This window comes from Hylaeus volcanicus, chromosome 6, assembly GCF_026283585.1.
Source record: "Hylaeus volcanicus isolate JK05 chromosome 6, UHH_iyHylVolc1.0_haploid, whole genome shotgun sequence".
Classification (NCBI taxonomy): domain Eukaryota; kingdom Metazoa; phylum Arthropoda; class Insecta; order Hymenoptera; family Colletidae; genus Hylaeus; species Hylaeus volcanicus.
Genome location: NC_071981.1, coordinates 6,326,517 through 6,350,767, shown reverse-complemented (window position 1 = coordinate 6,350,767; position 24,251 = coordinate 6,326,517).

The following is a 24,251-nucleotide window of genomic DNA, read 5'->3' as shown; positions in this document are numbered from 1 at the left end:
ATTCTTAAACTTGAAATGGTTAATGTATCTGGAATAAATTCTTACATTCTTAAACTTGAAATGCTTAAACTGTCTGGAATAAATAACCATACATTCATATATTCAAGTTCAGCACCAATTTTATTAAAAAAAGTGTGTTCAAACATGCTCAAACAATCTGAAATAAATTCTTAAATTCTTAAACTTGAAATGCTTAAACTATCTGGAATAAATTCTTGAACTTGAAATGCTTGAACTGTCTGGAATAAATTACCACGCCTTGATGTGCCCAAGTTCAGCACCGATTCCGTTGAAAAATTGTGTTCAAACCTGCTCAAACTATCTGGATCAGTACCGAGAATAACGAATTCCATGAAACGTCCGATGAAGAAATTCGTTCCGGAACGCACCGACCAATTTACCAGCAGTATCACCAAGACACGTCGAAGTTCTAAATTCACGATTTGCGCCAAAGTTCGACACTGTTTGTGCAGCATACGCCACGGTTAGTTTGCCGGTGGTCACGTGAGACCAGGTCTCACGTCTTGTACCGGTGCTATAGCTCACATTCTGTTGGCTGGACACTTGGCGACGACCCATCCCTCATCCCTGTCGTAGCTGTCCGAGCTTCTAGGTACTGTCCAGTCACTGAACTCTCGAGCAACTTCTGTTATTATAAGTTAACCCCAGCCCCGCCTTCCCGCTTCGCGACCCGAACTCCGGCCAGCAGCCCGCTCAGATTATGGCCATCAGCCAGCGACGCGAGATCTGGGTAACGCCGTATCCAACTTTGCTTCGTTTGTATAAGGAAGTGTTTCAGGTCACACGAAGAATAACACGTTCGACCTCTTGTCGGTTCTTCAAGGAACGTCTGTCGAGCCACTTCGAGCCCTGGGATCTGATGGCTCTGGGATTTTCAAATTTTCCAAGTAATCGTCATCCATTAACCCATTCACTGCCAACTGCCAGACGTCTCGTAGTTCAAATTGATCGCAATTACTCAAGCGATACGTTTGTACTTTATATTATTTTGAGGTACGAATTATTGCCAAAGGAGATGGTAAATTTGTTGTCAAAATAATAACCTAGATTATGTATCTGTAGCGGATCTTGGCACCCAAGGCAAAACGTCTTAAATTTGCCTAGCAGGGAATGAGTTAAATGCAAATTGTCAAGCTTGCTACTCGACATCGGTAGTTAATCGTTTCTAAAATTAGCAAACACTTTGAAATCGTTATGGAGACATAAGTTCCTTATTTTGGTGAATTTAATTGTCTGAGTTTAAGTAAGATTTTATAATGTAGAACCACTTATAATAGAGACTCTGTAAAAATCTTTTAACCCATCCACTACTAGACAAATTTCAAGCGTCTTACCTTTGACGTCAAGATTTAATACACACATCTACTCCAGGTTATTATTTTGACAATAAAAAGGGATATTAAATTTGTTCTTTTAAAAAGAAAATTCACTATCTCTTTTGCAAGAATTCGTGGCTCCGTCTGTAAACTTATACTTTGAGTAATCGCGATCAATTTGAACTACAAGACATCTCGTATTTGTCAGTGAATGGATTAAAGTTAACGAATGCCCTTAAATCAAGTCGTATCAAATAGAAAACAGTGTTCAACTTAAGGATTCAAATTCCTCAAAACTTTCGATTTCTCCCTGTACAGGACGCGTTTGCTCGAACGTTCACCCGCAGGAAATGGTATTACCTGTTCGACGAGGTTTATACAAGTTGTAATTACGTTGACGCTAACGACATTTTGTTTGAATAAAAAGAATTGGCTCAGGAGGAATTATTCTCGGTAATCTACAGCGTTAAAATCGCCGAGGTGTCCGGTCTCGAAAGACGGCGAGAAGGAGGGGGAGAGGCACTTCTTTTTTGAGACGACGGAGCGCGAAGGAGACAGAACGAAGCAGCTTTATGAGAGCGGAAAGTTGCGCGGGAGATATAAAGCAAGCGCGTCGCATATAACTTACAATCAGCCACGTTCCCTCGGCTGGCTTTTCGTTTCACTCTAGCCTCTTCTCGTCGTGCTACCGGCGTGATTTTTTGCCACGAAAAACCGGCATCAACGTTCGACTTAGCCAAAGAATTTACGGGCCGGCCTGAACGGTCCTAATTTAATGGATCCGCAATTTACAATTCGCGGGACGAGATTTTGATAAACCCTTAAAAATGTTTTACAAAAGGACAACGATGAATGGGGAGCAACGCTATCGGCATTGTTGCGGGGTGACCGATAAATCCTCCCGTGATCCTTGCTAATGGAGAGTATTTATTGATTTATTTATTTATTGATTTAATGAAAGAGTCGAGAGCCATTCGCCTGTATAATTTGTGGAATTTATTGGATTTTTCGATGACGCGTGTATTGACGGTTGTTAGGGAGCTTTGATACATTTAGGATAAGAGGGATGTAATTCTTTAGGTACGAGGTTCAAATAAGAAGTTGCAGTAAAATTGTTTCTTGTTACTAGTTAGGTATTTTACAATCAACAAATCGGAATTGGAGTGTCAAATTGGATAAATATGTTGGGTATGTTCTCATTTTTTGGTTTTATTCGTTACTTATTATTTAAGTGAAACGTGTTGCTCAAATATGGAAGACGACATGTAAGTAGACTCAGAGGGTTCATTGTCAGACACGTTCTCCAGCTATTATAATACGACAGGGCTTTTATCTTTTATAGTAGCATCCAGTGTATTTGTTCATATAAAATGATAGATAAAATTTGAAGAAAAAATTGAGAAAATATCTATATAATGTTATTAGTATGTGTAATGTTGGTTACGAAACGTGTCTGACAATAGACAGTCTAATTTCACTTACAATAGCATCCACAGAATTATATATAAAATTTCAAAACAATAAAATTTTTTAAAAATGTACACATAACGCTAATATAGAAAGTATAATGTTAACATTGGTTACAAAACGTGTCTGACGATAGACAGTCTGCATCCACTTACAGTTATATATATCTTCCTATTTCATTACTTCTACGTTTAAATGATGTTTCAGTGATAATTTAAATGAAACAAAATAAAAACGTGTACACACAATAATTTTCTATATTCTTTCTCACATTTCTCATGTAAGTTTCTATTATATATCTCGCACATTTATTTCATCAACCGTACAACAACAACAACCAAACGAACCTGATCACTTCGTTTCCATTTTTCGACAGGTCTAACGTGTTAATATCCAATAAATACTCCCCCCCACTAACACATATTTGGCTTCCACAGATCCGAATCTTCCCTGTTTCGTATCCGAGCGGTGGCTCGATACATAAATATTAACGGAAAGCCACCGATTCATCGCACACGTTGACTTATTTGAGAACAATCACGGATCGGCAGACAAATATTAAACAAAATTACTTCTGCCGATCGAACGTACGATAAAAACTTTTTCGGCAGTTCCAATTTACCCTGAAACAGCGAAGGCGGTGATTGCATTCTGCAAACTAAGAATTCAGTTTTATTGGAACGGTTTCGCTGGCATCGATGAAGGGAGATATACGTACGTCCGTGTGGCGAATAACAACGACTCCCTTGAGCGCCATAACCGGCAGACTTTTGCTCGGGATAAAAATGTCCAAGTGGCCCGCCACTTCGATTTCCCGTATACCAATATAATTGGCCGATTTTACTCGTCGCGGTCACGCAAACGGAGGCAAGTTAATGAATTCGGATGCAGTTTGGTTTATGATCGGGATTGTTGCGCGCGTTCGTATAATACAAGCAACGCCACGAATTGATTAACCGCGATTCTCCGTGGACCAACGGAGCTTAATTAAGTTATCGATTTATTTTCCATGGTATTGTCCACTCGTGAAGGGGTACCATACCTCCCCGTTCTTCGTCTCGAGGCGTAAGTAAACGTTTATGTAACTCGTCACGTACGACCGGGAGTGTTGCGACACTCACTCACGAGGACAACGGACGGGTTGCGTGAATCTCGCGACGGGGAGAGTTACGTTCTCCCTCATGCTCCCTTTTCAATCACGCTAAGAATTCGCGCGAATGAATATGGATGACACCTTAGCGGCAGTAATTATTGTGGCTTTACAAGCCGATCCGGCCTTATGGGAAGCATGGGGGATGTTTCTTTGAGTGGTAGAAAAATGTGGCTTTTTATTTCTCTGTGAGTATTTCCTTTGGGTGATACGATTTTGTCAACAGATTGATTCGGGTATTTTGAGCGCTGTGTATAGAGACTTATGAAAATGATCTGGAAGCTTAGGCAGTGTGTCAGTTAGGTAGGGGGGGAAAAAGGGTAAAAAAAATTGATATATATATATATATATTTAAATAATTCTTGTCTTATAGAGACTTATGAAAATGATCTGAAAGCTTCTGTCAGTTCGACAGTGTGAAAAAAGTGTATCAAAAATTGATATATTAATATTTTGAAATAATTCTTGTCATATAGAGACTTAACAAAATATTCTGGAAGCTTATATCAGTTATAAAGTGTGAAAAAAAGTGTAGCAAAAATTGATATACATTTTTAAATAATTCTTGTCATATAGAGACTTATGAAAATGACCTGGAAGCTTATGTCAGTTAGACAATATGACATAGGAGTAAAAAAAAGTATAAAAAAAGTTGTAATACATTATTAAATAATTTTTATCACACGTCATATCGAAAGAATATACTTTTTACAGTAAACATGGTTCAAACGATTTGAAGATCTCAAAATTCTTGAAACTTCAGTCGATTCTTCACTCAAACGGGTCAAGAATGTTAACACCTATCGAAACTGGGAGAAATTCATTACACAGCGCCGGAGCTTAAAGAAATAATCCCGAAAAGTAGAACAAACGACTGATATCGCGTATAAACTGTCTGGAAGTGGTTCGCGTCGTGCCATTTTCGAGTCGTAACGTAATTTCGTAAAAAACACCGAGGCGCTATCGCGCCCGCCCGACCGTGAATTTCTTGTAGTACAAGCGACCGTGCGAAACAATACCTTAATCTGATAATATCTAGCATCGATGGTTCAGTAATCGGGGGGATATCAAAATATCGAGAACGGGTCGGATATTCGTTAGCAGTCTCAGTTCAGTGAAGCTTCGATATTGTGCTCTTTTTTCCCCTCTTCCGTCGAATCTACACAGGGAGGGGGGAGGAGGAGGAGGACGAGGAGGACGTCCAGTTGGAATTCATATCGCGAGTCTGTAACAACGACAGCTCGTAGGAGCAAACGCGTCGTTGTTTTGGACGATCGAACCTCTCCGTCTCCTCTCCGTCCCTCCCTCGCCAGTATCGTTAAATCTCTTCTCAGAAACGGCCTGCTCTGTACACGTGACGTAGTTAGAGAATCCTTTCGCGTAAGGTGCACGGAACGGAATAACTGGGAGTTAGACAGAAGCGGGTTTGGATATCCACTGGCAAGGGCGCGACAATAGATATGCGGCGGACAGTACAATGGTCATTGTAAATCAGGGCATTTTAAAAATCTGACAGGATATATGTTGACTCGGCCTCGTATATCGTGTCACACACGGCCGGCAGCGCTGCCCATTAAATACAGCATTATGCTACCAGACCGCCAGACCAACTTCAGGCACGTAATGGTAATTGCTGGGATGTATACCCAACGCCATTTTCGGCAACTTGCCATTCAGGGATCCCGTGTCTCCTCCTACACTGTTGTCGTCCTCTGAAGAAAGAGCTTTAACATTTTTCTGAAAAGCCCGTCCCGGGACCCCTGTCGATCGTCGCGCTCGTGTTTGAATGATCGATGGAGGGAACCGTGCATGCAAACTGTCTTGGGACGTTTCCTTGTGCGTTTCGGTGTACCGGAGATTTATTCTGCGCTTCTCGGATCGAATACTTGACAATGCCTCTCGGATTCCGAGCTCTTATCGAGGGTACATTCAAGATGGATCGTAGTGTTTTAATGATCGGTTGGATCGTCAACTGTTGGGGATAATTTCTGGATTTGGGGTGCGGTATCTGCTTTTGTCACTATTTTTCAGAATTTCGTATCTTCAAGTTTCGTAGTTTCCTGTTTCATAGTGTATTTTGAAGAATTTTTATATGTTTAAGTTTCGTAGTGTATTTTTCAGAATTTTTACATCCGCAAGTTTCATAGTGTATTTTTTCAGAATTTCATATCATCAAATTCCATACTTCCAACTAATCCCCAATATTCTCCTACACTACGATTCGTGTTCTTGTTTGACTCCTTACTCTTGCCTCGATACTACAACAATTAACGATCCGAACAGTTATCGTAGGGGTTGATTAAGAAATCACTGCTTAAAAAAAGACTGTTATATCTCTGTACCTTCATTATAATTATGCTTCCACGTTTATACATGATATAGGAAACGGGCAACACTGGATGGGCTCTGAAAGATACCGCAAAGCGATAAAGGCGATAGCAGAGGGAAAAGAAGAAGAGATCGAGGCGAGGCGCGGGTTAGGTCAAACGGAGTAGCCTAACTGCGGCCAGACACGCGACAGACACGCCATAATTTCTTACCAATATGAAACCAGGCCCTACGGGTCGACTTTCAGCACCTCCTTTTCTCCAACTCCCTCGTGCAACACATTTCGCGGTTGTTGGCTTTTCTCTTTAATCAGCAAAGCCCTTAATTTACCGAGGAATTAAAGCGACTCTCAATCATAACGACAGTGCTACCATTTTCCTCGTATAGTGAATACAAAAGCTAAGGGTTCGATGCCCCGGTCGTTGAACCTATTCTTAATCTACGTAAGAGTGGTCGAGAATTTTTATTCCAAACTTTTTCGTCCTGAATTTGTTTCTTTGGAGAAATAACATTCTTTATGAACCTCAAATTAATAAGACTTAATATATGGCGCATTCCAAGCCATTTGAACCATTTTTATTTGGCTGAGTTTGGCTGAATTGTTTTATATTATAGTACCCTACTAAATAAATTCTTGTGAATTTTTGCAGATTTTTGTACTGAACCAAGAAAAATTTATGAATTTTAAAAGAAAAGATGTCGTTTCTTCTTCAAATAGCTATAGCTCTGCTAAAATTGGACTAAATTAGACGTTTTTTCTTTAAAAATTTACATTTTTTAATGAACGTTACAAAAAAAAAATACAAATCAAAATATTTTAATTCGTCTTCTATAACATTTTTTGATTTTTCGAAAAGAATCTTAAATTTTTCAAATTTCGACACATTCAATTCTTTTCTTTTTCTCCCCCCAAAAAACTTCAATTTTTTTCCCATTTTATAACGCGAGGCCCATCATGGACCGAATTTTTGTTCTACTTTTTTTTTAATTGAAAATAATTTTTTTCATTTCTTGCATACTTAGGACCTTTTTGGTCCAGAAAATTGTCGATCGAAATTTTTATGATTGTTTTGAAGAACCAAGAGTAACAAGAATCTATATTTCAACCGTCGACGTTGATAAATGCCTCGTGTTTACTTGTATATCAAATCTGACATTATTACTGGTTTCTAATTTTAATAAAGTATTCATTCTAACGGTGCAACTTTACCTTTCGTCATGAAATCCGTTAATTGTACATTACCGTGTTGCATGATCGATTATGTAATAATTTACTGGTTTTCGGTCGGTTGTCGCGTAAGGAACGAACTTTTTCCTTGTTGCGTAAGCCAGTTAACCGGAACGTGTTCGACCCCGAAAAGGATACGCTCCTGCTGATTTCTAACGTAAGCGATCCCGTAAATTTCCCCGTTGACAGGCCAGCCAGTCTATATCGCGATCACAAGGACGTTAATTAACGGACGACTAATATATCGATTACTTACTCCGATTGCGATTACCGCTTAATGCGAAATTATGGCTTCCCGCTCTACAGGGTTTCATGTTTCGCGCCCGTTTCCCAACGCACGAAGAACGGTAAGTTTGTCGATAAGCAGTGAGGTAATCGTAAACAGGTAATGCGAACTGCCGGCTGAATCAAGTTAAGGATTAATTCGTGAGCTCATTATCTCCCGTTGCTCGTCGAATCGTGGTGCGTTCCAAACGAACCAGCTTAACGTGTTCCCTAGAGGTATTTCCTCAAGTTTTCACGTAGGATTCGAATTTGCGAAGGAATTAACCATAAGTTTCATTAAATATAATTCAATTCGGATAGGTTAAACTAAAGGTAAATTATTGAAGAAGGCGTTAGTAATGTAAAATAATTAAATAAGTGTCGAAATTACACAGGGTGTCTCGTAACTGGTGGTACAAGCTAGTAGGGGTTGATTCTGCGTAAAAAATTGAATCGATAATGTAGAATACAATCTTTTCGTATGACGCTTTAGTTTCGACAAAAATAAGTTTGAAAATATGTCGAGTACTTTGTTGCACATTGTCAGCCACTGTCATGCGTCGCCATACTTCGTCATCCATCGTCACGCGCCGTCATACTTTGTCACACTTCGCCACACTTCGTCATCCATCGTTATACTTCGTCGCACTATGTCATCCATCGCCATGCTTCGTCACGTTTCGGCATACTTCGCTACGTTTCGTCATTCATTGTCATACTTGATCCTGATTCGTCATACATCGCCATGTTTTGTCCACGCTTCGTCATACTCCATTAGGCTTTGATCACACTTTGAAATACTTCACGATGCTCCGTTCATGCTTCGCTATACTTCGTCATGCTTTGTCCACGCTTCGTCATACTTCGTCATGCTTTGTCCACGCTTCATCATACTCCGTTATGCTTTGTCCACGCTTCGCCATACTTCACGATCCTCCTTCCACGCTTCACCATATTTCGTCATACAAATGAGGATAATTTCCTAGAACATGAATTAATACTGATTCAACGCTATCTGTTCCAAACAGAAGTTTATCTACTGTTTCATACTTCCGTCTAAAAGGAAGCAATATACACTAAATTACCACGCATTCCTCGAAAGCAATATCAACAGCTATATTCATTCGCAGCAAAACAATCCCACCCAATTTCGTCAACAAACGTATTTGCGTAAAAAGAAGGGGTCGATTTGCATGGGAACGCAATCGTTCTCGGGTACCCACATCGTCCCGGGCGTTATCTTGGATTCAAATATGAGTCAAGTGGCAATAAATCTGTTTGCAAAAAAATTCGACGTTCCGTGTCCGTCCATCTTTATTCAAAGACACGTTTCAGCTTTCAAGACTCCACCGTTTTAATATACACCCGCTTCAATAATAATTCGCGCGTGTGGGAACACTTCCGTGTCAGGTTCCACCCCCGAACCACCCCCTCGATGAATTTAACGGTGGGACGGAGCGGGTTTCTTTCCGTTCCTTTTTTCCCTCCATCATTCGTAACGAAAGAGTGGTTGGCGCAGGTCCGTTGGAACGCGACGGGTGAGAGCCACTGTGTTAACCCCGCTAGCTAGAAATCCAAACGGTAACAAGAGGTTACGTTTAGGGGTAGTAAGCGGTAATGTATTCCGTCGGAGAAGTGAAGCATGCATATTCTAGATATATTATAAATAATTACTCAATTATATCTTTGGAAAGGCAATGAATAAAGATGCTCGTTGTTGGATAGGGGATGGGAGGAGGGGGAGGGAGGGAAGGGCGGTCGGTGGGAAAGGAGAGGGCCGTGGCCCAGGCTAATAAAAAAAAAAAGAAAAGAGAAAGGAGGAGAAAAAAAACTTGCGTTGAATATTCAAACGCAACAAACTAGGTACACGGGGGGTGCTAGAAGCCCGCGCGGCGGAGGGGGGGCACTGGGGGTGAGCTTATTTCAAATGGAGATCCATATTATACCCACTCCTTACCGGAACGTACTTTTGTTACCAGATTTCGCGGTTTTCGCTGTGGTTCGAGTGCGCCAAACGAAGGGAAAGAGGTACACTTGAATTCCCAACCAGTCCTTTAACCGCCTATAAATGTTGCGATGAAAATCGAGGCTCCCATCGATGACTAATTATACCGATCGATGTATAACGAAAACACGCGGGGGCGGATGAGTCACGCGACTCGTATCGACGCTTCTTCGATTCTCTGTGCAATTGTACTTCCTCCCTCCCCTTGGACGAGCCGTCCTCGAATGGTTCAATTAAAAAAGAAACTCCTTTAATCCGTCGGCTCGGCGATCCGACGTGCCTCGTACGGGACTTCCGCTTTGCGTTCGATTTATCCGTTCGCATGGGTAACGATTGGTATCGTTTGCTTATGTGCCCTTTTACCTCTTGCCCACTTGGGGCCGCGACCTGCTCTTCACCGATCATCGCAGACGCAAACATTAATTTAGGGGGAGAGGGAGACGGAGGAGCCTTCCGGGGAACGGAAATAAATTAGCATTTGACAGGACATTGATAAAATAGTAGGCTCTTAGTATCTTATGGAGCGATCTGTAAAGAATTAATTGTTGGAGAAGCAACTATCTTATAAATACTCTTGTGATGTTCTGATTTTTGTCAGGTTAGGAAATAATATTTTACCAAATAATTTTAGTTTTTTCACAAGATGACATATACGTCTTAATTGTGAAATATAAGGTTTCTGATAACCATTAATAATATTGAGGACGAATGGCGGCACCATCAACTTTAAATGTCAAAGTAAATGTGTCTTGCAAGTTGTCTGCAAAAAGAAAGTTTGGCCCATAGAGGGTTAAACGAGTTTCTGGTCCAATGAAATGAAAATAATAAAATAAACAAAAATAATATTATAGGAGTGACGTTAAATATTGAAAGCTATTATAGTTTTTTTATTTTATTATTTTTAAAATGAAACACGTACAAATCGTGCTCAAATGTGTTTTATTTTTATAGGAATATTTTTATAGGGTTAGGAATAAAATTGATTGAAAATTGTGATGTTTAGGATGCATTGTATATTAATGATCCTGTATTAACTATAGGCTAAATTAGCGAGTTATTATAGAGTATTAAGGTCACTTCTATAATATTATTTTTGTTTATTATTAATACAGGATCATTAATATACAGTGCATCCTAAATATTACAATTTTCAACAAATTGCATTTTTATTTTTAAAAATAAAGCACATTTGAGCACGACTTATACGTGTTTCATTTTAAGAATAATAAAATAAAAATACTCTATAATAACTCTGAATATTTAATGTCACCTCTACAATATTATATTTGTTTATCATTAATACTGGATGATTAATATGCAGTGCATCCTAAATATCACAATTTTCAACAAATTCCATTTATACTTTTAAAAATAAAACAAGTTCGAGTGCGTCTTACACGTTTTTCAACTCAACAATCATATAACCAAAAAAGGATTTAAATAAATACACACACCTGAACATTCCCCTTTGATCACAAAAGATCGTCCCCATCTGCTTCTTCCTCTATCGACAGGGAGAAGACAGGAATTGTTTAATTTTGATCTTCCAGGGCCCGGGAATCGCGGCAGCCATTTATTCCTGCTTGTATCCCGGTGTTAGTCTTTCGGCGAAAGGGGGGGGGGGGTCGAAAAACTTTATTGGGGCATAAATTCGCCGCGGGGACACGATAACTTTAAAATATTACGGAAATGAAAAGCTTTCGCCGACGCGTGCAATGTTTGCCTCCTTTTCCGCGAAAGATAATGCAACTACGGGGGCCGGATTTACGGGACGTTGTTTTGTAAGTGGACCTTTCTCGTACGCGAAAAGATACCGTGAATTTAAAGCCCGTTAAGCTACTTTTTCTCACTGGTTCGCGGTGTACGTAACGCGGGTACTTTTCTCATATTACATAGGGAATAGGGAGGATTTAAGTACACCCTGAGCGTTCCTGACATTTGATAACGAAGGATAAGGCAGGGGGACAAAGAAGCCCGCGCTTGGGAAACACGTTACACTTACGTATGCGAGCTGATTTCTACGGGCCTAGACAATAGTGGTAGTTTGTAGTAACGCTTGCGTTATTTCTTGCCTTGGAAACTGCTAAGCACCAGGATTTTATTATTTTATGGCGGGAGTAGTGACTGTAACGCGAGCCCAGTTGTCGACAGTTTTGATTTATTTCATTATTGTGATTCATAATGGTCAATTATCGAGGATATTAATTTGATATTTTGGTTGCATTTATTCGTAGAGTAAAAGGGACAAAATGGATATAATGAAATGGAAAGTTTTTCCTTTTTTTTTATAGAGAACAGTTGATTCGTAATGGAAATCTGGTATCAGTGTATTATATTGAAATATTAAGGATATTAATATAATATTTTGGTTGTATTTACTCTTAACCCTTTATAGGTCACTGGTACTGAATGTTATCACTAAGGAAGGGGTGGGAATTTTGTATTTTTAGGATTCTTCGCTCATACCTTTTTTTACAAATAAAGTGAAAAAAGTGCCAAGGTAGTTGGAGTCCTATAAAGGGTTAAAGTGAAAGGGACAATAGATATAGTGGATTGGAAAGTGTTTCCTTCTTTTCGATAGAGAACAGCTGATTATTAGTGGAGATCTGGTATTATTGTATTGGAACCCTTTAGTTATAAACCTCATGTTTCTGTTGCGATTATTCAACTACAAACGTGCTATGGGAACATTAAGGGGGAGGTATACGAACTTTACGAAGTTCTAACGAAAGTGGACTGAAGGAAAAATAATATAGCGATATTACGGTAACTGTGTGAGAATGAATGATACATGAAATTCTCAAAAGTGTTTTAAATATTAGTAACATTTTACAAGAGTTTCTTGTTCCTTCTCTAAGAGGAATCAGAAATTTGTTAATATAGTAAATTGACTTAACTGCTTATTAATTTTGTTTCCTTTACGATTTAATGCTCAAAATAATTTGTTGTGGTATTTGTTTCATTGTTGGAAGCGACCTGTGGCTCGGAGGTATGTGTACGGAAACTTTTCGGTTCAGGACCGTCGGACCGACGCAACCGGGACGTTTTCCGAACTTTTCTAGGAAACTCCTCGTTCGTCCACTGATTTCATACCCATTTACTTCAATTTCCATGATCGTTTTTTCGGAATGGTAGTCAACTGTTATCGAACATTTTGAATCGATGAAAAACCCATAGTACAGTCATTCGTGTTCTTGCAGTTTGTGATCTGGTTTCCTCTTCCGTGTTAGAAATTTTTTCGATCAGGGAAAACATGGCGTTTGAATTAGCCATATAAACTGAATTTCCACCTTTGCTTGAATAGTCAATTTCTACACTACTGTGTCATTTCTCCAAGTCACATCTCATCTCTTTCATAAATTTTAAAGCTTGTCGATGTCCTTGTTTATTACAATGTATATTACAATATATATTACGATATATTAGCCTGGGTGTTATAAATAACGAGTGGTCTTCATGTTACATACATCAAACTCTTTGAAATTAGATTTTACTGCGTAACAAATCAACCGTTGCACTATCGTACACGAGAGTCGACCACGCATCGTGATAGATCGAATCATTAATAACGTAATTTTGTTTATTTTAACTATTTATTAATACGGTGCAATTTATTTTATTTACTTTTACTTCATAATATATGAGTGTTTATCCAAACGAGGGTGTAAAGTGTACAAGAGGAGTTGGACTATATTAATTGTGGTGAAGGGATGAAGGGGAGAAGGACAAGGGTTGTTTTAAAGCTTAAAGATGGTGAAGCAAACAATTATGCACTTTAGGTATGTGAGAAGCATTCCCCAACTCAAAGAAATGGACTCGAAGCATGGAGACTATTCCACCCCAACAGTAAAAGAAGCAAATATCAACTTGATAGTTTCAAACTTAATTTAAAAGTGGTGAAGGAAGCAACTATACACTTTCACTATGAAAGAAGCATCTCCCAACTCAAATAAATGGACTCGAACCATCCCCTCTCTAACACTAACAATAAAAGGAGCAAATATCGCCTTGGCAATTTTAAATCTTAACTCAAAAGAGGTGAAGCAAACAACTATACACTTTCCCTATATACAATGCCTCCAACTCAAAGAAATGGACAAGCATAAGCATGGAAACTCTTCCACCTCCAACAGTAAAAGAAGCAAATATCACCTTAGCTGTTTCGAAACCTAATTTAAAGGTGGTGAAGCAAACAACTATACACTTTCCCTACGTACAACGCCATCAACTCAAAGAAATGGACTCGAAGCACTCTCCCACCCCCAACAGGAAAAAGAGTTCGCCGGACCACGAACGCGGGGGTAAGTCGGATTCACAGACGTTTTCTCTTTTCTCACCCCACGCATCAGTGGGGCAATATTTTCATAAGACACGGGGCCAGGAATCGACGTTTCCGCCTCAACGATTTTCCGCATGCATGGATACGACCACCCTCCGCCGGACGTGATTGGCTTCTGATAGAATTACGAAGGGTGGACACACAGGGTAGCCGGGGCTCCTTGTGTGCACGGCGGTCGTTTCGTGTGTGAGCGAGTGTGTAGGCGCGTGTGGAACACGGGTAGGACCACAAACGACCCTCGCTTAAAACAAAGAACGCCGCTCGAGCGCATCTTCATATAGTCGGGATCATATTAAGTTTATTTTTTGTCCCTTCCCACGGAAACGGGAAATTGATGAGGTCCTTTCTGCGGGGATGAAAAGGACGAGGACGTCCGTCTGTGTCTTCTGCTTCTATTCTCTTAGGAGGGTGCTTCGAGACGCATTACGTTGCATGGAATTTCGAAATGCGACTTTCTACACCGAAAATGCGAATTTATAAACGGAGAAATTAATAAGAGGTTTAATTAACGAGCGTTCGTGTACAGCGAGTGAAATTTGGAATTCTTCGAGCGGTGTGGAGATATTTTATATATGCTGAGGAGTTTGGGAAAGATTGAGAATAGAAAAAATAGATACAGGAAGGTAAAAGACTTGGGAACAAGTTTTAATTTATTTTAGGCTCCTCGAGTGTCGTAATTGAACTAAAGAGAATATAAATTGGATTACAACAATATCTATATTGTTATTTCTCATTCAGAAAAGATTGAGAATATAAAAAATAGATACAGGAAGCTACCAGACCCGCGAACAAGTTTTAATTTATTTTAGGCTTCTCAAGTGTCATATTTGAACTAAAGAGAATATAAATATGGATTACAACAATATCTATATTGTTATTTCTCATTCAGGAAAGCTTGGGAATATCAAAAATAGATACAGGAAGCTAGCAGACTCGCGAACAAGTTTTAATTTATTTTAAGCTCCTCGAGAATCGTAATTGAACTAAAGAGAATATAAATATGGACTACAACAATATCTACACTATTATTTCCCGTTTCACGAATTCCTAATATGGTAAACTAGATTCCGCGTCGACGAAGGAAACGTTCGAGTGGAAGGACACCGAAGAAGCACGATCAGGTTCAAGATCTTTCCTAACCCGCCGGATACGGTAGGGCAAGGGTGCGTGGCTGGGGGTGCCGAGATTGAAAGATTCGAATGACGTTCATGCCAATTTCCTTTCGACGCAATTTCATAATTTTATTGGCAGTTTGCGATCTATCAGCGTCTACGAGTTGATCGCAGGAAGGGCCCAGGCTTGTCGACTGGGATCACGGATCGATTCGTCCTCCTTGTCGCTGGGAGAAGTGTTTAGGGTCGAAACGAAGTCTTCGAGCGAATCGACGGGTGGGCGATTCGACGTTAACGCCGCTTACTGAGGGTGCTCTGCTGCGATAGAGGGGGAAGGGGGTAGATCGTGGCGTAATTAACGCGGTTTCGAAGGGACGGAATATTATGGAAGCCTGGCAGCGGATTTAATTTGAATATTCTTTTTTCGTTCTCTCTATGGAGGCGCTAGGACACCTTTTTTTCACAACACTGGCAATCGAATCTGGACAGAGTAGTAACACAAATGAATTTTGAATGGGGATGAATGGGATATTATCGTCCATGCTCCGGAGTTGATAATACACTTTATCACGAATGGATTTTATCGAACCCGCCTCTCTCGACGGCGAATCATTATTTCGAAATTCTTTCGGCGCGGGCGTGATGATTAATCCCTTCAACGAAATATCGTTTAGGGGGTCATCGTTGCAAAGAAAATTATGACGTCGTTCGCGGTAGGGGTCGACGCAGATGGGGGTTTGGAATTTGGCGTATTTGTCGAGAGGTCTTTCTTTCATTTCCGTCTGCTTGATCAAACGTTTGGTTCCCAGTTGAACTTAGTGTTTCGTTAACGCGATTACGTTCAAGGACAATGAAAGGGTTGAAATTGATTGATATTTTCTTGTATACACATAAACGGGTCAGTTAAATTATAATTATTTGAGTAAATATTGTTTGCATGGCTTACGTTATCTGGATTTATATGTAAGTGAATTAAAATATTAGAAGGTGAACTTTAATAGTCTATGATACTCTAAAGGTTTATTTAAACTTAAAGTAAAAAGCAAATAACCTTCATTGCAAAGCAAAATAAGCCTGATAAGTTCAAGCATAATTTGAATTGAAAATTATAATTATATTTTCCACATTTTATTGCAGTTAATTTCTAACAAATTCTGTCTCTGAACTTCTTCAAAGGCGTGACAATTTATTAATATGAACAGTTTCTCAATAATGCAACTTAAGGCTAAGAATCTCTTATTTAACAATCGAAGGTTATTTCGCTTCGTAATCAAGCTTTTTTGGTACAGGCTAATTATTCAAGCTTTCCGTCAATTTTTAAGAAGACACGAATAATCCACCTTTATTTAAAGCTTCTTCGATCGACATACTTATACATCGCGATTATGTACGTGTATCTCTGTGACCAGATGGGGATGTTTTTACATCGTAATCGATAATGCTTATTCTTCTACCTTTGTTTCTAAGGGAACAAAATTAATCTGTTCTTCTGTAGAGCTAATTCGATTTGATGGGTTAATATTTTATGGTTTCGTATAATACATATATTTTCATGGTATAAGTGGAAGTTTCTAGAGCACTGATTTAATTTCTTTTTGGTTCGTGACCTACTTTTAAGGATCATTTTGCAGTTTCCTTCGTGGTATTGTAGATTGATACAAATATGTAGGAATCCATAGTTTATTATTATTAAGTTTATTCAGTTTATTATTAAGATGCAATAGTAGAAAATTTAGAATAGGAAGAATAGACATCCTAACGTTTCATATATTGTCACAACATTATAATTGTTTTTTTATAATTCTTGTAGTAAATTCAGACAATTCAGCAAGCTATTTAGCAAAGAATTAAATGCAGCAAGATTTAATCAAAGAGGAAATCAAAACTCATATATTGTCACAATGTTATAATTGTTTGTTTATAATTCTTTAAATAAATGCAAACAATTCAGCAAGCTATTTAGCAAAGAATTAAATGCAGCAAGATTTAATCAAACAAGAAATCGAAACTCATATATTGTCACAATATTTTAATTGCTTGTTTATAATTCTTGTAGTAAATAGAAATAATTCAGCAAGCTATTTAGCAAAGAAACAAATGCAGCAAGATTTACTCAAACAGGAAATCGAAACTCATATATTCTCCCAATATTATAATTGTTTATTTATAATTCTTTTAGTATCTGCAAACAATTCAGCAAGCTATTTAGCAACAAATTAAATACAGCAAGCTTTAATCAAGCAGAAAATCGAAGCTCTAATAAAGACATTTTCCTCCAACGTGTTCATCTTCGCCCAAATCTACGTACCTCATCATCAACTGAACATATGCACTCGATATTTTCATTTCTCCAATCGGGTAGGGGTTGAATAATTCACAGGCAAAACACGAAGATACCACTGATAAAAGTAACACGTAACGACGCGATTTCCCCGTCGGTATTTACATTTCCCTTTGTAGGGAAACTCCGAGCCCCAGAAATGAAATCCCTGAAAGACACGCTCCATACTCGAGTAAACGATTTCAATTACCCCTAGCGTCCCTCCAGCCCTCGTTCGCCCTAATAGCCGAAGTTATCGAGACACTTTCACACGTGTCGCGAGGGGGTGCGTCAAAGTCCACCCTCGTAAGAGTCCTCGGCCCACCCTCGCCCGCGTAACTCGCCATCTCCTCCCTCCCTTACCCCCAGGAAACGCGAAGCGTCGAATTTCGAGCCGGACTGTACATGCATGCCAACAGCGTCGGTCGCCTGAAAGTCGAGCACATCATTTTATCTCCATGATAAATACGCTACATTTTATGCGCATTATTTTGCGCCCCCTCCATCGTCGCGTGTGAGAGGCTACCCAAACCCCCGGTGATCCTCGCGGTGTCCCAACCCCGTCTTCCTCGCTCACCTTCCCCCGTCCTCCTGAAACGACACATACGTGGAACGCAGTTGTATCTCACCATGCTCGTCGTTCGCAACCCAACGACCCTCCTCCACCTCTCGCGGCACCGACCACCACCTCCTCCGTTCGACCTCTAACCCCCTTTCCGTCCTGCTCTCTCGCGTGTCCAGGTCCGCCGCCAACACCCCGGTACACACAGCCCATCTTTTTTAATGTTAGGCAGTTATAGCCGGTGCGCAACGCAACCGCTCGCTCGCGTACGCTTCTGATCCTCTTCCTTCGCACGCGGGGCGCGCGCGCGCGCTCTTTCGGCCCTCTTTTCATCCCCCCGTGGCCACGGCGTGCCCACCCGCGCGCTTGTCTCTCTGTCGTTTCGGGGGCGAAAGGAGGGATGAGGGGAGGTGGGCAAAAAAAAAAGAAGAGGACTTAGGTCAATTTTTATCACACAAACCGGCCGACCGAGCGGCACCCATAAAAAATGCCTCTTTACGTATGGCGATTGGTCCGCAACGGGGCTCCGGGGGTAATGCCGAACCGCGCTCTTTTTCTCTCTCCACCCCCTCGCTCCCGGTGGCCGCCAACCCCCCTGGCATGTCTCTGTTCCACTGCGTGTATCGGTATCCTCTTTCCCTCTTTCGTCGCTTCGCTCTTCGTTCTCGCCCGTTACGGCTTGCCCTTCTCGCTCTGTTCGCTCTCACCCTCCTTCTCCCCTGCCCGTCATATCTCGCTGTCTCTTTCGCTCTCGCGTCCTTTGCCGCGGTGTTTTTTTCCCGTTCGTTCTTTTTTTTTCTTTTTTTCGACGCGGGTGGAAAAAATGCGCGCCGCCCGTCGATTGGTCGAGGGGACAGATGACGTAGTGAGCGACGTGCCACCCCCCGGCACGTTTGAGGGTGGGGATGGCACGGGAGACGATGGTGAGAGGGCGCGCGGTCGAGTGCGAGCTCCGGCACCGACCCCGAGGGGGTGCATATACCGGAGGGGTGGCGGTATGCTGGATGTCGAAGGGGGTGGGCCTCAGGTCGAATTGGATGGAAATATTATTACATCGGAGAAACCTTCGCGAACTTTCGCGCGACCCTCAAGTGGCTCGCCGGACTTTCCACGTGGACGTGACCAACCCGCCGGGGGTCCGTTTCTTCGCTAGGGTTGCGATCGAGGGACTCGAGGCATGTCGGACGTGGCGTTTGGAGGAGATGAGACGATTACTTGAGACGTTCGACAGGTGGGAGGCGGTTTAATTAGAAGGGGAGTTGATTCAGTGAGAGTTGCGTTTAAAAAATTGAGGGGTGTGCTGGAATAAGGAGGGAGATTCATTTTATTATGGTTTCGAGGTTAGAACATAATCACGGATTTAAAATATTATTTTTGTTGTGGTTGCAATAAGGAGGAAGATTTTAGAAAAATTGAGGTACTTTCTTATTGCAGCACAGCTCTTAATGAGGAAGAAAATGTTTGACAAGGTTCTTGAAGTTAATGTTGATGGATATGAAGAAGTATTTCCTTGAGAAATTCGACTCTAATTAGGGGGTTTAATGGGAGTTGAATATAAAAAATTAGAAAGAAAATGTTTGAGAAGGTTCTTGAAGTTTATGTTGATGAATATGAAGAAGTATTTCCTTGAGGAATTCGACACTTGAGGGGATGTTTTATGAAGGGAATTAAATGGACCAATATTGTTGGAACATACTGAAAATTAAATAGGTGGTACATATTAAGTCACCCCTTAAGTTCGTGCTGCAGTCTGGGCCAATATTTAATAAGAAAAACTACATATATTTTATAGTGACTATGTCAGATTATTTTTTCTTAGAGCATTTAAGGGTATGTTTCATATATTAATTTGAGCAGAAGAGTAAATAGCATGAACTTATGAGACGATGTAATATTTTAATGAAAGTTTTCAAGAAGTGATAATTGCATTCAGAAATCTTGTATAAAAAGTGGATATCCATCAAGGATGTTTCATAAAAAGTTGCGTTACGAAAGGAACTCCGAGTTTTAACATCAATAAACTAGTTCTGTTCCTTTTCAAACCCTTTTTAAATTTCAAATGCATGTAGATTAATAATAATATATTACAGTCATTAATTTTTATCAGACAATCTTTGTAGACTGATTATCATATCACTTCTTCAAATAATTTCTTGAGATTTCATGCACAAAATATTATCTTAGTGATCTCACATCAAACTCTCCAGACTTTCTTCAGCGCCATTCCTTCAACGCACCCCTAATAAAAAATCCTTTCACCCACACACATACAGGTACCTTAATAGCCACCATACTAAAGCTACAATTGATTCACATTTTGAGATTTCATACACCAAATATTATTTCTGGGAACTCACATCAAACTATCCAAACTTTCTTCAACATCATCCCTTCAACGCACCCCTAATAAAAAAAATCCCGTCACCCACACACATACAGACGACTCAATGGCCACCGTATTAAAGCTGCAAATGATTTACGTACCCTCGCCGAACGAATGCAACACGTAGACCACTGGACGCGCCATTGGAGAAATTCGCCAAGTAGCGGGAAAAGGAATGACCAAGCGTCGATTTACATGCGACCACCGTGGACGGGAGGGAGGAGGGGGGAGAGGTGATGTTGAAAACCGATCGCTGAAGGATCAGCGAGTGTAGACACATTCGTACATCCGTCGTGTCCCCGTCGACGGCTGGGTATTTGTTTAGCGAGCACCTCGATATGACATGATCAGCGCATTAACCCCGCTCGCATTTTTTCATCCGCGCGGTCCTCTTCTGGCTGGCGCCTGCCTGGGATGCGTTTTTATCGATTCGTAGACCCCTGCCCCGATGGTTGCCGTGTATCTGTATGTCCACCTCCACACGGCCACGTACAAAGCATCGATAGAGAAGCATACAGATTGGACCGGGCGTCCCTCTTTTTCGAACGCAGCCCTCCCGCCCGGGGACAGCATCGCGAAACTTCCCAATAATAAGACCAGCGTCCAGGACCTTTCCAACTGGAAAGTAAATTGCATCGCGTATCGACTACCCTCCTCGCGCCACGGGACTGTGTCGGGGCCATAAACGGACCTGCTGCGAGAATTAAGTACCTATATCTTGCACCCAGACCCTTTGTTTCGAGGTCGATCGTCGCTGGGATTGTCTGACAGCTCTATGGACCTACTGTTTTTATTTATTTATTTGGATGAAACTATTTATGCGTAAGTAAAGTATTATTATACAGGAGATGTGATATTATGAGGATGGAGTGATGTATTAAGGATTTGTAGAACAGTTATAGTTCTTGGCTGATAGGTGAGATTGTTAACCCTTTGCACTCGAGAGGTGACTTTCAGTCACCATTAGGTTTCACGTAGCAAATCTACAGAGCCTAATGTTTCTTTAGGTTTCATTTCTTTGGAGCTCGGAGTGTCAATAAAATGATTGTCAGGGAGGTAAAGGTGACCTTATTCTCAAATCTAGAGAGCTTAGAATTCATGGCAATAGAATGCAATTTCTTGCAAATTTTGGAATTGTGTTAAATACTCTGTTGCCTCTGATAAATTATGACGTTAAGAGTTATGTTTCTGAGATGAGTGGTTTTCAATGCGTTGAAGGAATGTATCTGTTTTGTCCATTAATAATCTAGAGTATTTTATTGAAAGTAGATACTTTCTTTCTACGAGTGATTTTCTTTTAGACAATGGATCATGGGTTAACAGTACTGTAGAATATGAAGAAAAGAAAACTTCTATTTGGTGAAACGTGATGTCAGTGTTTATAGTAATGTAATGTTTAGAAATGTAATTAAAGTAAGAAGACAGTAGAAAACAGAAACCTGTATTGAAATGACGACTAGGATTTATTATCAAAAACTTGGACTTCACTTATTCTAACAACTGCAAGCCACAAAATTCTTCAGACCTAACCCAGACCTAACCTCTTACTGCCAGACAAATTTAAAACGTTTTACTTCGTTCACCAAGATTTAATACAGACATGTAATCCAGGTTATCATTTTGACAACAAAAAGTGATATTAAATTTGTTGTTTTAAAAAGAAAATTCACGATCTTCTCTTGCAATAACTCCTGACTCAAAAGGCTATAATCTAATCCCTTGAAGTAATTGCAATCAATTTAAACTACGAGTGAATAGGTTAACCAAGTAAAGCATGTCTACAATACGTAGACTCTACATTTATCCTCGAAATTCTGCTATTTTTGCCTTGCTGTAGACTTTGTCACTATTTTTTTGTTATTATAATATTATTTTACCATCATTCAGGCTAGTTATTAATTTCGCGAAAATAATGGCTGACCACGCCCGATCAACTATGTCAAAACCATCTCGTATATCGAGTAAAGCGCAAAAGAGCTTGGCCATAAAATCCCCCAAGGTTTAATTTCCTGTAAAAATGGATACTGAATCATTTATAGCCAGTAAAGTTACGAGATGTGTCTAGGGGGAGGGTGCCTTTTAAATTACTGCAATTCACATTCCCGCTGCAATATCGTCGATGAATCAAAGCGATTAACCTAATTACTGAATCCTGGAAGCTTGGACTTACAAGGAAAAGGATTGTTCGAATAATTTGTCAACCCTTATAGATTTATTTAATAATTGCATCGACACTGGCGCACATTTTTTCCTTGTCTTTATTGATTGACCAAAAATGACAAAATTCGCGTTCTGATGACGTCGAAATTTAGTCGAATTCTTCTCCATTTCTCTATTCTCAAAAAGTATTCCTTGCATCCACACGTGCTTACATCAGACACCAAGGACTGTTTTGATTTATTTATTTGAATGAACCTACTTATTCGAGAATAATCTATGACACTACTAATATATCTTATATATTACAACATTTGAAATTTATTACAACACGTTACTAACAGTGCTTATAAACTAATACATGTTCTACATTATTTACATTTGAAATTGATCGCGGTAATATTAATCTTCCTTACAAATTATAACAAATATTACTTTATAAGCACTGTTACCAACTATGTTTTAATAAATTTCAAATATATTCCGAACAACATCAGACAACGAATTAACGATGAATTTCCATCCTCTAACAAAATAAAACCTTGTATAATTTTCTCACCGAACCACGTCGAGTAAACGCCGCGAATAATTCGGCGCTCATTAATCGGCAAAAATTTCGACCCGGTGGCGTCACAGAAAAGAAAGCAAGAACGCCAACGAGGTAAAAGCCCCCCTCCCGATATTTATTAATACCGCGGAACACATACGCGATATGGGTCACAGCGAGATAATGTTCACCGCGGAATTGATCGCGGTAATATTAATCTTCGTTGGCGACACCCCCCGCCCACCGTCGAAGGACCGTAGAGGGGGGTAGCGTCGTCAATTTCGGAAAACTCGATCCTTTTTGCGAGGCCATTCGCCCGAGCGAATTTTTTAAAACCAATTTAAATTTACCGCCGTCGCTGTAAAAGGTGGATAATAAGTTTTATGGGCTGTGTCCATCGACCATCTGCGATCGGTCATAGGCAGGTTACGCGTACGTATCGGCGACGATACATCGTCGCAGCGTGACCGAACAGGCCAACAACTACGTCGTTACAACGTCCCTTCGGTTTCTGTGTCGGCCGCATTCGTAGGTACTTCGGCAGGACGAATTGTTTCCCGTTCCCCCGGTCGCTCGTCTCGGATCGACGCGGTGTGCCGGTCATGAAACGAAAAAAAGAAAAAAAAAAGGAAAAAAAATCGGGGGAACGAGCGAAAAACACAACGAGAGCAGGGAGAGAGGGGGAGGGGAAAAAAGAAAAAGGAAACCACGGCGGTGTCGGAGGGTCGATCAGAGAGAGGGGAGAACGCGCGCGTCGACGATGCGCTCGCTCGAAGTGGCGCGAAAAGATTGCGGGGGAGAAAAGGGCGGGAAGTCGGCCTGGAGCCAGGCTTTTATCGCTTACGGAAGTGCCAAACACCTGTGGAATAACGGTCCGGCCAAGTGCATCGCTGGCGAAGAAAAACGAAAGTATTTAGCACGCGAGAACCGCAAGATGGGATTTTATTGCACGTTCGCAGGGAAATATTTTACGGGGGTTGGTTTCGCTTCTCCTTCCTTCTTGCCCGTCGACGACCGGCTTATGGCCGACGTTTCTGGGGATGGTGGCAGAC